Genomic DNA, 12,124 nt, shown 5'->3' on the forward strand with positions numbered 1-12,124 from the left:
GAAGACCATCCGTAGGCAGCAGTGTTTACAGTATGCAAATACACCTCTTTCAGGGGAAGACTGGGAAGTGGGCATTTTTATCTGCTTTCTCTTCACTGAGCCCTGGGGGTATAGCCAGTTTCTTTGTTTTTTACCATCCTGTTGAACCTGTAAACACAAATACCTCTGGCCACCAGAGCCAGGCTATCGAGAGATGTGTCTTCTAGGTGATAACCACAAAAGCCATTTCACAAGATGTATGTGCAACCTTCTTTCTTGGAGGCACCAGCAACCTAGGACATGGCAGGAGAAGAGCATGAAGATGGCGCCCACTGACCTCCTTGGTCTCTGGAAAGGATTGCACTCGGCCCCTACAGGTGTGTGTTAAATCAGAAGCCCTGCCCTCAGGCTACAGCTTTTAAGATAAACAAACAGGCCTCATTTCTGGGTGTTTCTGCCTGCTGCCTCAGCACTGTGCCCTGAGGAGTGGGGGAAAGCCCGTTAAGAACTATTTCTCTATTATAATCCTATGGGACCTGCAAATGTGAACCCCACTGGCCACCAGAGCCAGGCAATCAAGGGGCATGCCCTTGGTGGCAGCTGTGAAAACCAGGGTGCCGGACATGTGCACAAGCTCCTTTCTGGGACACAATGGTGACTTGGAGTAAGACAGAAGAAGAAGGTGAAGACGGTGCCCAATAGCTCCTGCAATCTCTAGAGAGGATTGCTGTTAAACTCTAGATGTGTGTTAAATTTGAAGCCTGCCCTTCTGACCACAACTATTAAGATAAGCGAGCAGTTCTCTTTCGTGGAAAAACTGGGTGTGTTTCAGTCTGCTGCCTCTGCACTGGGCCCTGAGCTTAGCCATGTTGGTCTGTGTGAGCCGTTTAACAGCTGTCTCTTAATTTGCAATAGCCTTGTAGGTTTGGTAGATGCAAGCTTTGTTGGCTTTCAAAGCTAGATGTTTGGGGGCTCTTCTCTCAGGTAAAAGTCTTAAAAGTTGGGGCACCAAATATGGGGTCCAAACTGTTTACTCCTCAGAGAGAAGCTGGGAATTGGGAGTTTCCTCCTGGTGTGTGTCACCATGTCAGGGGTGAGGTTTATGGTGAGATTATGTCTCAGCCTTTCCCCCCCATTTTGATGTGGTTTTTATCTTGTTTGCTCAATGTGTAGGAGTAGCTCAGCTAGTTCCTGGCATGGAATGTTATTCCATCACCATTGATGAACTTGGAGTATATTATGCTAAGTGAAATAAGCCAGACAGAAAAATACAAATACTCCAGGATCTCCCTTATATTTAAGCAGAGAATAGGAATGGTGGCTGCTTGGGGGAGACAGAAATGGGGAGATGTTGGTCAAATCTGTGTTGTATACAGTTGGTTTCAATTATACAAGATTAATAATTTCTGGAGATTTAATACAGGCATACCTTGGAGATATTGCGGGTTTGGTTCTCTACCACTGCAATAAAATAAGTATCACAATAAAACAAGCCATGAATTTTTGGTTTCCCAGTGCATATTGTCGACATGAGAACAACCAAACCTGTAGAGAATTTTTGAGTTTATTTGAGCCAAACTGATGATGTGACAGAAAGCAAGATCTCAAATGCTCCAGAGAATGACAGTTTTGCAGTTCTTTTTATCCATTTGTAATTAAGGAGGGAACTAAAGAAGATTACATGAAGGCTGAAGAAAGCCTGGCCAGGAAATCTCTATGATTGGATTACAGGATACCTCACAAAATCATGTGCTCCCCTTGAAGGTGGTTATGCGTCCAAGGGGTCTGAAAAAGAGGATTACTCTGGCATATCAAAGCTGTGTTAACCCAGATGCACAAGAACAGTGGACAGGGCTTCCTTAAGGCAAAGATAAACCTTTTACTAAAGAAGTTATAGGCCTGAGGTGTGACTACCCACTATAACCTGCCCAGTTAGGAATTTGTGACTGGATCACCCTGTGAGGTTACTTTCATTCACTGAGCTTTGTCAGATTTATTATGGAGCCCCTTTTCATTCACAGTATAAAATTCATGTTCATACTATACTGTAGTCTATTAAGTGTGCAATAGTATTATGTCGAAAAATGCAATCTATATACCTTAATTAAAAATAATTTATTGCTAAAAAACGCTAACCATCATCAGAACCTTCAGTCAATCATAATCTTTTTGCTGGTGGAGGGTTTTGCCTTCAATTTCTCAAAACACAGTATCTGCAAAGCACAATAAAACAAAGATCAATAGAACAAAATATGCCATTATATAGCAATGTAACTACAGTTAACAATACTGGATTGTATACTTGAAATTTGCTAAGAGGGTAAATCTTAAGTGTTCGCACCACAAAAGAAAACGGTAACTATACGAGGTGATTATTATATGAGGTTAATTAGCTTTATTGTGGTGATTATTTCACTATGTATAGGTCTATCAAAACATCAAGATTTATACCTTAAATAAATACAATTTTTATTTGTCAATTATACCTCAAAAAAGCTGAAAAACCCGAGAAACTCTGTACCCATTAAACAATAACTCTCCTTTGCCCAGTTCCTGGCAACTACCCTCTACTTTGTGTTTCTGTGATTTTGGTTACTCTTAAGTACTTCGTATGGGTGGAATCATACAGTACTTACCTATTGTGACTGGCTTATTTTGCTTAGCATAATGTCTTGAGGGTTTATCTATGTTGTAATATGTGTAAAAATTAACTTCCTGCTTAAGACTAAGTGGTACTTCAGTGTATGTGCATACTGCATTTTGTTTATCCATTCATCAATGTATGGACATTTGGGTGGTTTTCACCTTTTGGCTATTGTGAATAATGCTGCTATAAACATCTATTCATGTCTGTGCTTTTAATTCTTTTGACTATATTTAGAAGTGGAATTGTTGGATAATATGATAATTCTATTGTTAAGTTTTTGAGGAAACTGCCATATGATTTTTCACAGTGGCTGCACCATTTTACATTCTCACTGGCACTGTACAAGGGTTCTGATTTACCTACATCCTCGCCAACTTTTGTGTGTTTTGTAATAACCATCCTAATGACTGTGAAGGGGTATCTCATTGTAGTTTTGATTTGCATTTATGTAATAATTAGTGATAATGAATGTCTTGTCATGTGTTTATTAACAATACGTTTTTCTTCTTTGGAGAAATGTCTATTGAAGTCCATAGCCCATTTTTTTAACCCAATTCTTCATTTTGTTGTGTAGTTTAGGAATTCTTTATGTATTCTGGATATCAATCTCTTATCAGACATATGATTTAAAAGTACTTTCTTCCATTCTGTGGGTTGCCTTTTTTACTCCGTTGGTGAGTGTCCTTTGGTATACAAAAGTTTTTAATTTTCATGAAGTCCAATTTGTTTACTTTTTCTTTTGATGCCTGTGTCTTTGGTGTCATATCCAAGAAATCATTGCCAGACCCAATTACATAAAGATTTGTCCCTATGTTTTCTTCTGAGTTTTATAGTTTTAGCTGGTAACTTTAGGTTTTTTATCTATTTTGAGTTCATTTTCATATATGGTGTAAGGTAAGGGCCCAACTTCATTCTTCTGTGTGTGGATATCCAGTTTTCCCGGTACCATTTGTTGAAAAGACTGTCCTTTTCCCATCAGATAGTCTCGGCACTCTTGTCTAAAATCAGTTGACCTCATAAACGGGTTTATTTCTGGGCTCTGTATGCTATTTGTCTTTATGTCTGTCTTTATGACAGTGCTGCACTGTTTCGATTACTGTAGCTTTGTAGTGAATTTTGAAATCAGGTGGTGTGTGAGTCCTTCAACTTTGTTCATCTTTTTCAAGATTCTTTTGGCTTTCCAGGGTCCCTTGATATTCATATGAATTTTAAGATAAAAAAAAAACTCAACAAAAAACCACCATTGGGATATTGATAGGGATGGCATTGAATCTGTAGAGTAGTTTGGGTACTGCTGTCATCTTAACTATATTAAGTCTTCCAATCCATGAACATGAAGTATTTTTCCATTTATTTATGTTTTCTTTAATTTCTTTTGGCAGGTGTTTTGTAGTTTTCAGTATACGAGGTCTTTCACCTCTTTGGTTAAATTTATTCCTGAGTGTTTTATTATTTTTGATACCATTGTAAATGTTTTTTTAAAAAATTTTCTTTCTGGATTGTTTTTGCAAGTTCTCTAGTCCTTGTTTTTTTAAATTGCTTTCTTCATTTGTTTCATTTTCTTGCATCTGGACATTTATATCCTCTATGACATTAACTTAACTTTTTTCCTTTATATACTTTACAAGTAATTTTTGTTTGTTTTCTTCATTTTCATTCAGTCCTGTCACTTTCGGTTTTACATCTTCCTATTGCTTTCCCATATCTTCTCTGAGTTTTATTTATTTTTATTCCATTGTAATCTTTCAAATATGCAGTTGCTTGTCTAAAATATTTTTATTACCTCATGTTGGAGAGCGTTGCAGGCTTTTTTTTCTTCATGACATGATATTTTTTTGTATGCTTTTTATTGCCCAGAAGTTATGATTCTTATTTTCTGTTGGTTCTCACAGTGTCCTTCTAAGAATACTTCAGTGTAATTTTTATCATAAGAGAATATATTGAATATCATGGACTAATTACTAGCTGGGCAATTCTATAATGTGATGGAAGAGGAGAATTTTGGACACTTTCCACTTTTCTTAGTTCAAGGGCTCCTCTTGCTGCTCAAATTAAAGGCAGTTTCTTTATAGTAACCTTTTGGGGGGCAGGTTTCCTCTGATCTTTCTATTCTTTCTTGTTGCAGTAGCATCACTAATGTCAGGAGCCGCCATACTTCTCTTCAGAAACTGGCTGCTTCCTCCACAGGATGCCGCCACCTTCCAATGTGTCTGCCTCTCTTTCCATTAGAAACAGTGCCTTTTACGACTTTCTTCCTGTCCCTTGAACGTTAAAACTTCTTTCTTTTAAATGCCAGCGCTCTCACTGCTAGGATTCAGACCTGTTCTCAGTAGTTCCTGTTCAACACTGGACCGCTTTCTCAGGTGAATCGTCATTGGCATTTTACAGATGCCACCCCCACAAGAGCCTCTGCATTTTTCATTTTTCTTCACAGCTCCCTGTGGTCTCTTCTCACTTCTGTAGGGATGTTTCTGGATTTTTTTCTCTTCTTGTTGCTCTCTATGGTCATTAAGAAAATGTATGTGGAGATAACAAAACTATCCAGCATTACCCTATAGAAATCCTTACTTGGATAATACATGTCTATTACTTGATTTATTAGCACTAGTTAATATCTTTTGAACCACCACCATCCTCAGACAATAAACGGAATGGTAAGTAATGAGCTGACTTAAATCTCTCCCCCTTCCCCTCCTAGCTTATCATCTCTACATTGGCAAGATTTGTAATATTTACATTGCAGCTATATTTGTTTTAGTCTTAGTGCTTCAATTAAATCAATTCACTACTTAAGACAACCCTTTTGCTGTAGTTTTTCCATTTATCTCTTTTTGGCTGAAGTTCAGCCTTTAGTAGTCTCTTCAAGAAGGGCTCATGGAAACAGTACATCCTGGTTCTTATATATTCAGAAATGTTTAACTACTGCCTTTAAACTGATATCAGAGTTGGACCTCGTGACACATTCTTTCTTGGGTCACATTCTTGGATTTTGTAGGAAATCGTTTCATTATTTTCAAGCATTGAATGATGCTAGGAGAAATCTGAGGTGAGCCTTGTTTCACCTAATAAATTGATCTTTCTGCCTGGCGTGGGGAAAAAAAGAGTCTAGTGACTTAATTTAAAATGACTCAATGCTGCTCATTCTGGATCATTTTTTCCTTGGCCTCAATATACCTTTATAGTCTCTAAATTGACATTCTTCATAATTTTCATTTGGGTGTCTAATAGAAATCTCAAATACATCATGCCCCAAGCAGCTGAACTCCTGATTTTCCACCACCAAAAACTGCTTTATCTGCATCTTTCCAGTTAATGGCAATTACATTTGTTCCTTAGACCAAACATCTTGAAGTCATCCCCGAATCCTCACTCTCGCACAACCCACATCCAATCCACTGGCAAATTCTTTTGGTTGTACCATTAAAGTATATTCAGATTCAGCTACTTCTAACCATTTCCACTGCCACCACCCTGGATCAAGCTATCACCTCTCACGTGGGTTGCTGGAGTAGCCTTAGTTGGTCTCTATGCCTCCACCCTTGTTTAACCTTTCTCTTCCCTCCTCCCGAACCCTAGTGTTTTCAGCACAGCAGCTAGAGTGATCCAGTTAACACCTAAGTCAGATTATATCACTTCTCATTCCTTGCTCATTACTTCTAGTGCCTCCCCATTTCACTTGAAGAAAAAGCTAAAAGACAATGGCCTAGAATGGCCTACATAGTCTTATATTATTACTCTGCTCAAATCACATTGGCCTCCCCTTTCCTTAAATATCTAAGATGCTCTTCTCTCAGGGCCTTTGCCCTTGCTATCCACTGCCTGGAGTCGCCTCCAGTATCCAAAAGGGTTCACTCCCTCAGCTATTTCAAGTCTTGGCTCAAATAACACCTCAGAAAATTCTACCCTGAAAATCTTATTTAAAATTGCCAACTCACTCTTACCCTTATCTTCATCAATCATTTTCCCATTGCTTCTATTACCTTCTAACATGCTATTAAGTTTCTTATTTATTAGTCTCTTATTCCTCCAGTGAGAATGTAAGCTCTATGATGGAAGGGATTTTTGTTGTTGTTTACTGATGTATCTTCAATACCTAGAACAATGCTAGATGAAACTCAACAAATGTTTTAAATGAATAAATTACTAAAAAGATTTAAAACAGCTTTATTGAGGAATAATTAACATATAATAAGCTGCACATATTTAAAATGTAATATTTAATAAGTTTTTGGTTAGTTGTACACTTAAGAAATCATTACCACAACCAAGAAAATGAACAGATCCATCGCCACTAAAAGTGTTCTCATGCCCTTGTGTAATCACTCCCTCCTGCCCTTCCCTGAACACCCCATCCCCAGGCACCTGACCTGCTTTCTGTCACTCTAGAGTAGTTTGCATTTTCCAGAAAATTCTATGAAGTGAATTAATAGTATATACTAGATTTTGTCTGGCTTCTTTCACTCAGCGTAATTATTTTGAGATTTCCCCCACGGTGTTGTGTGCATCAAGTTTATCTCTTTTAATTGCTGAATAGTATTTTATTGTATGAATACACCAAAATTTGTTTATTTAGTCACATGTTGATATATATTTGGGTTGTCTCCAGTTTGGGCTATTACAAATAAAACTGCTATGAATATTTGTGTACATTTTACCTGTATTTGTGTGGACATATGCCTTCGTTTCTCTTGGGTAAATGCCTAGAAGTAGAATAGCATTATCATACGGTAGATATATGTTTAATTTTTTTAAAAAAATTAAATTTATTTGGGTGACATTGGTTAATAACATTACGCAAGTTTCAAGTGCACAGTTCTATAACACATCATCTGTATATTGCATTGTGTGTTCACCACCCAAAGTCTAGTCTCCTTTTGTCACCATATATTTGACACCCTTCATTCTTTCCCCATCACCATTCCCCTCTAGTAACCACCATACTGTTATCTTTGTTTATGAGTCTCTCTGTTTTGTTTGCTGTTTTATATCCCACATTAGTGAAATTATAGGATTCTTGTCCTTTTCCTTCTGACTTATTTTGCTTAGGATGATACTCTCAAGATCCATCCATGTTGTCGCACAAGGTAGTATTTCATCCTTTCTTATGGCTGAGTAGTATTTCATTGTGTATATATACCACATCTTCTTTATTCAATCATCCATTAAAAGACACTTCAGTTGTTTCTATATCTTAGCTATTGTGAATAATGCTACAGTGAACATAGGGGTACATGTATCATTATGGATAAATGTTTTTAATTTTGGGGGGTAAATACCCAGTAGAAGGATTGCTGGGTCATGTAGTAATTCTATTCTTAATTTTTTGAGGAACCTCTATACTGTTGTCCATAGTGGCTGTACCAATTTACATTCCCACAAGCAGTGTATGAGGGTTCCTTTTTCCCCACAACTTTTCCAACACTTGTTATTTCTTGTCTTGTTGGTAATAGCCATTATAACAGCTGTGAGGCGCTGTCTTACTGTGGTTTTGATTTGCATTTCCTTTATAGCTAGTGAAGTTGAACATCTTTTTATGTATCTGTTGGGTGTTTGTATGTCTTCTTGGGAGAAGTGTCTATTCAGGTCCTCTGCCCATTTTTGAATTGAACTGTTTGGTTTTTGATGTTGAATTATATGAGTTCTTTGTATATTTTGGATATTAGCCCCTTATCAGAGGTATTGTTTGCAAATATCTTTTCCCATACGATCGTTGGCGTTTTTGTTTTGTTGATGGTTTCTTTTGCTGTACGGAAGCTTTTTTGTTTGATAAAACGAAAAATTCATTTATTTTTGCTTTTACTTCCCTTGCCTTTAGGGTCAAATTAATAAAATCCTCTCTGAGACCAAGGTCCATAAGTTTGGTACCTATGTTTTCTTCTATGTATTTTATAGTTTCAGGTCTCATATTTAGGTGTTTAATCGATATTGAGTGAATTTTTGTGTATGGTGTCAAATAGCAGTCTAGTTTCATTCTTTTGCATGTGACTTTCCAATTTTCCCAGCACTATTTATTGAAGAAGCTTTCTTTTTTCCCATTGTTTATTTTTGGCTCTTTTGTCAAAGATTAGTTGCCCATATACCTATGGGTTTATTTCTGTGTTCTCAATTCTATTCCATTGGTCTGTGTGTCTGTTTTTCTGCAAATACCATGGTAATTTGATTATTGTAGCTTTGACATATAATTTGAAGTCAGGGACTGTGATACCTCTCTGGTCTTGTTCTTTTTTCTCAGGATTGCTTTAGCTATTTGGGATCTTTCGTGGTTCCATACAAATCTGATGATTTTTTTCCTGTTTCTTTTAAAAATGCTATTGGGATTTTTATGGGGATCCTGGAATGAACCCCACTTTATTGGGGTGTATTATCTTTTTAATGTATTGTTGTATTCAATTTGCTAATATTTTGTTTAGGATTTTTGCATCTATATTCATCAGAGATATTGGTCTGTAATTTTCTTTTTTGTGTTTTCCTTGCCAGGTTTTGGTATCACTGTAATGTTGGCTTCATGAAGTGAGTTAGGCAGTATTGCCTTTTCTTCACTTTTTTGGAAGCATTTGAGAAACATAGGTATTAAATCTTCTTTGAATGTTTGGTAGAATTCACTACTGAAACCATCTGATCCTGTACCGCCCTTTTTGGGAGGTTTTTGATAATTGTTTCAATTTCCTTACTGTTGATTGGTCTATATAGATTTTCCAGTTCTTAAAGATTCAGTCTAGAAAGGCTATATATTTCTAAAAACTTGTCTATTTCTATCAAATTTGGAGACATAAAGCCTTTCATAGTATTCTTGTGTAGTTCTTTGTATTTCTGTGGGGTTGATTTTATGAATCTTTTCAAAGATTAATTTTTTCTAATGTCTTTTCATTAACTATTTCGTTTAATGCTGTTTTAGTATTTTATTATTTCCTTCCTTCAACTGAATTTGGTCTTCTCTTTCTAGTTTTTTTTTTTTTTTTCCTCCTTCTTCCATCTCCCCCTACCCCCAACTCGGGTTCAAGCCGTTGTTCCTCAGTCCAGTTGTATAAGCCCATGCTGGTTGCACCTCGTTGAATTTTTTCAGAACTTCACTCTTGAATTCTCTGTTGTTTAAATCACATATTTCCATGTCTTTAAGTTTATTTTCTGGAGATTTTTCATTTTCTTTCTGAACTACCTTGTTACCTTGGTTATTCATGTTATTTTATGAATTATTTCTCTGCCTGTGCATTTGAGGGAATTAAATCCTTTTTTCTTTCTTTAAATACTGTCTTTCAGCTGTTTACCAGGTTGATAAGTATGTCTTTCTTTTGTTTTCCAGTAGGTGATGCCGTGATGCAAGTTTTTTGTTTTCTCTTACCTGCACTACTGGAACTTCCGGGATCTCTGTGGGATGATGTTGCCTCAACTGTGGAAAATGCCCCATATTCCTCCAGGAGGTAAGCATCCTGTTTATGATCTGGTCACCTTGGTCTCGGTACCACTCCTGTGGTGGGATGTGGCAGGCTATGGGTCCACTGGCCTGTGTGTTCCCAGTGCCGCTTTCTTGCAACCGAAGCCGCCAGCCAGGACACTCTGTCTGAGGTATTTTAGCTGCCTCTACCAGGCTCCAACACAAGGGATGGGGGAGGTGTGGGCAGGGGGAAGTGAGTTCATACATCTGCGGCTCTGTTCTTTCCAATGGGTTCAACCACAATGAGTATAGACCATTTAGGCTGGAATGATGCTTCTGCCCCGTTGTTATCTGCCGAATGAGGGTTGTAATGCCAGGCAGGCGGTAAGAGGGAGGACGGTGGGAATTCTGGTGTCTGTGGCTTTGTTTGTCTGGTGATGATAGCTGTTGACCACTGCCATCCTTTGCACTGCTTCTCTACCCCTGACCCTGGGCTCAGCCTCAATGTGTACAGGCCACTCAGTCTGGATTGCTGCCTCTGCTCCACTGGCCTGCCCAGTGGAGATTGCACTCTGACCTTTCGCTGCTATCATGTTGGTTGGGGCTGCAGCAAGCAATGGATTATGTCAGTAGCTCCCATATTTGTCCTTCTCCCTGGCCTGCCTCCCCTGTTCGCTCCAATATGCTCACCTTCATATGTCTCAATGCACAGATCTCTCAGATTTGTTTGTGTGTTGAGCAGCAAATCCTTTGTTGAATTATAGTGGTCCAACTTATTATAACTTCAAGGGGAGAGAACTAGAGGTCTCATGATGCCATGATGCTGACATCACCTGTTTAACTTTTTAAAGAAACTGCCAAACTGATTTCCAAAGTGTTTGTACCATTTCATATTCCCACCAGCAGTGAATTAGAGTTCCCCTTTCAACATAATTACCAACACTTGGTTTGGTCAGTCTTTTCCATTTTAACCATCCTAGTACACGTGGAGTGGAATCTCGTAATTTTAAGTTGCATTTCCCTAATGTTTAATAATGTTGAGCATCTTTTCCTGTACTTACTTGCCATCTACATATCTCTTTTGGGAAATGTCTGTTCAAATATTTTGTCCATTTTATAGTGAGTTTATTTTATTATTATTGATTTTTGAGACATACTTATACATTGTGGATGAAAAAGGGGTTCCACAATATTTAGATACAAGCCTTTTTTGAAATTTTTTGGTTATATTTTTTAATTTTTTAAATAGTTTTTAATTTTTCAATTACAGTTGACATACAGTATTATATTAGTTTCAGGTGTACAACATAGTGATTAGATATTTATGTAACTTATGAAATGATCATCCTGATAAATCTAGTCCCCATCTGACACCACACTTAGTTATTGCAATATTATTGACTATATTCCTTATACTTTACATCCCCATGACTACTTTGTAATTACCAATTTGAATCTATATCCCTTCCCCTTTTTCACTCACCCTCCCCAAACCCCTCCCATCTGACAACCATCAAAATGTTCTCTGTATAAGTCTGTTTCTATTTTTTTTCTTCATTTAGTATGTTCTTTAGATTCCACATGTAAGTGAAATCATATGGCTTTTGTCTTTTTCTGTCTCACTTACTCCACTCAGCACAATGCCCTCTAGGTCCATCCATGTTGCTGCAGATGGCAAAATTTCATTCTTTTTTATGGCTGAATAATATTCCATTATACATATGTACCACCTCTTCTTTATTCATTTATCCATTGATGGATGCCCAGGATGCCTCCATGTCTTGGCTATTGAAATAATGCTGCAATGAATATGTGAATGCACATATCCCTTTGAAATAGTATTTGGGGTTTCTTTGGATAAATAGCCAGAAGTGGGATTACTGGGTCCTTCTTTGTTTCTTGTTATAGCCTTTGTTGTTTTAAAGTCTATTTTGTCTAGTATAAATATTGCTACCCTGACTTTTTTTTTTTTTTCATTTCCATTTTCATGAAATATCTTTTTCCATCCCTTTACTTTCAGTCTGTGTCTTTAGATCTGAAGTGAGTCTCTTGTAGGCCGCATTGTGTATGGTTGTTGTTTTTCTTATCCATTCAGCCACCCTATATCTTTTGATTAGAGCATTTAA

Source organism: Rhinolophus sinicus, linkage group LG06, assembly GCF_036562045.2.
Source record: "Rhinolophus sinicus isolate RSC01 linkage group LG06, ASM3656204v1, whole genome shotgun sequence".
NCBI classification, from domain to species: domain Eukaryota; kingdom Metazoa; phylum Chordata; class Mammalia; order Chiroptera; family Rhinolophidae; genus Rhinolophus; species Rhinolophus sinicus.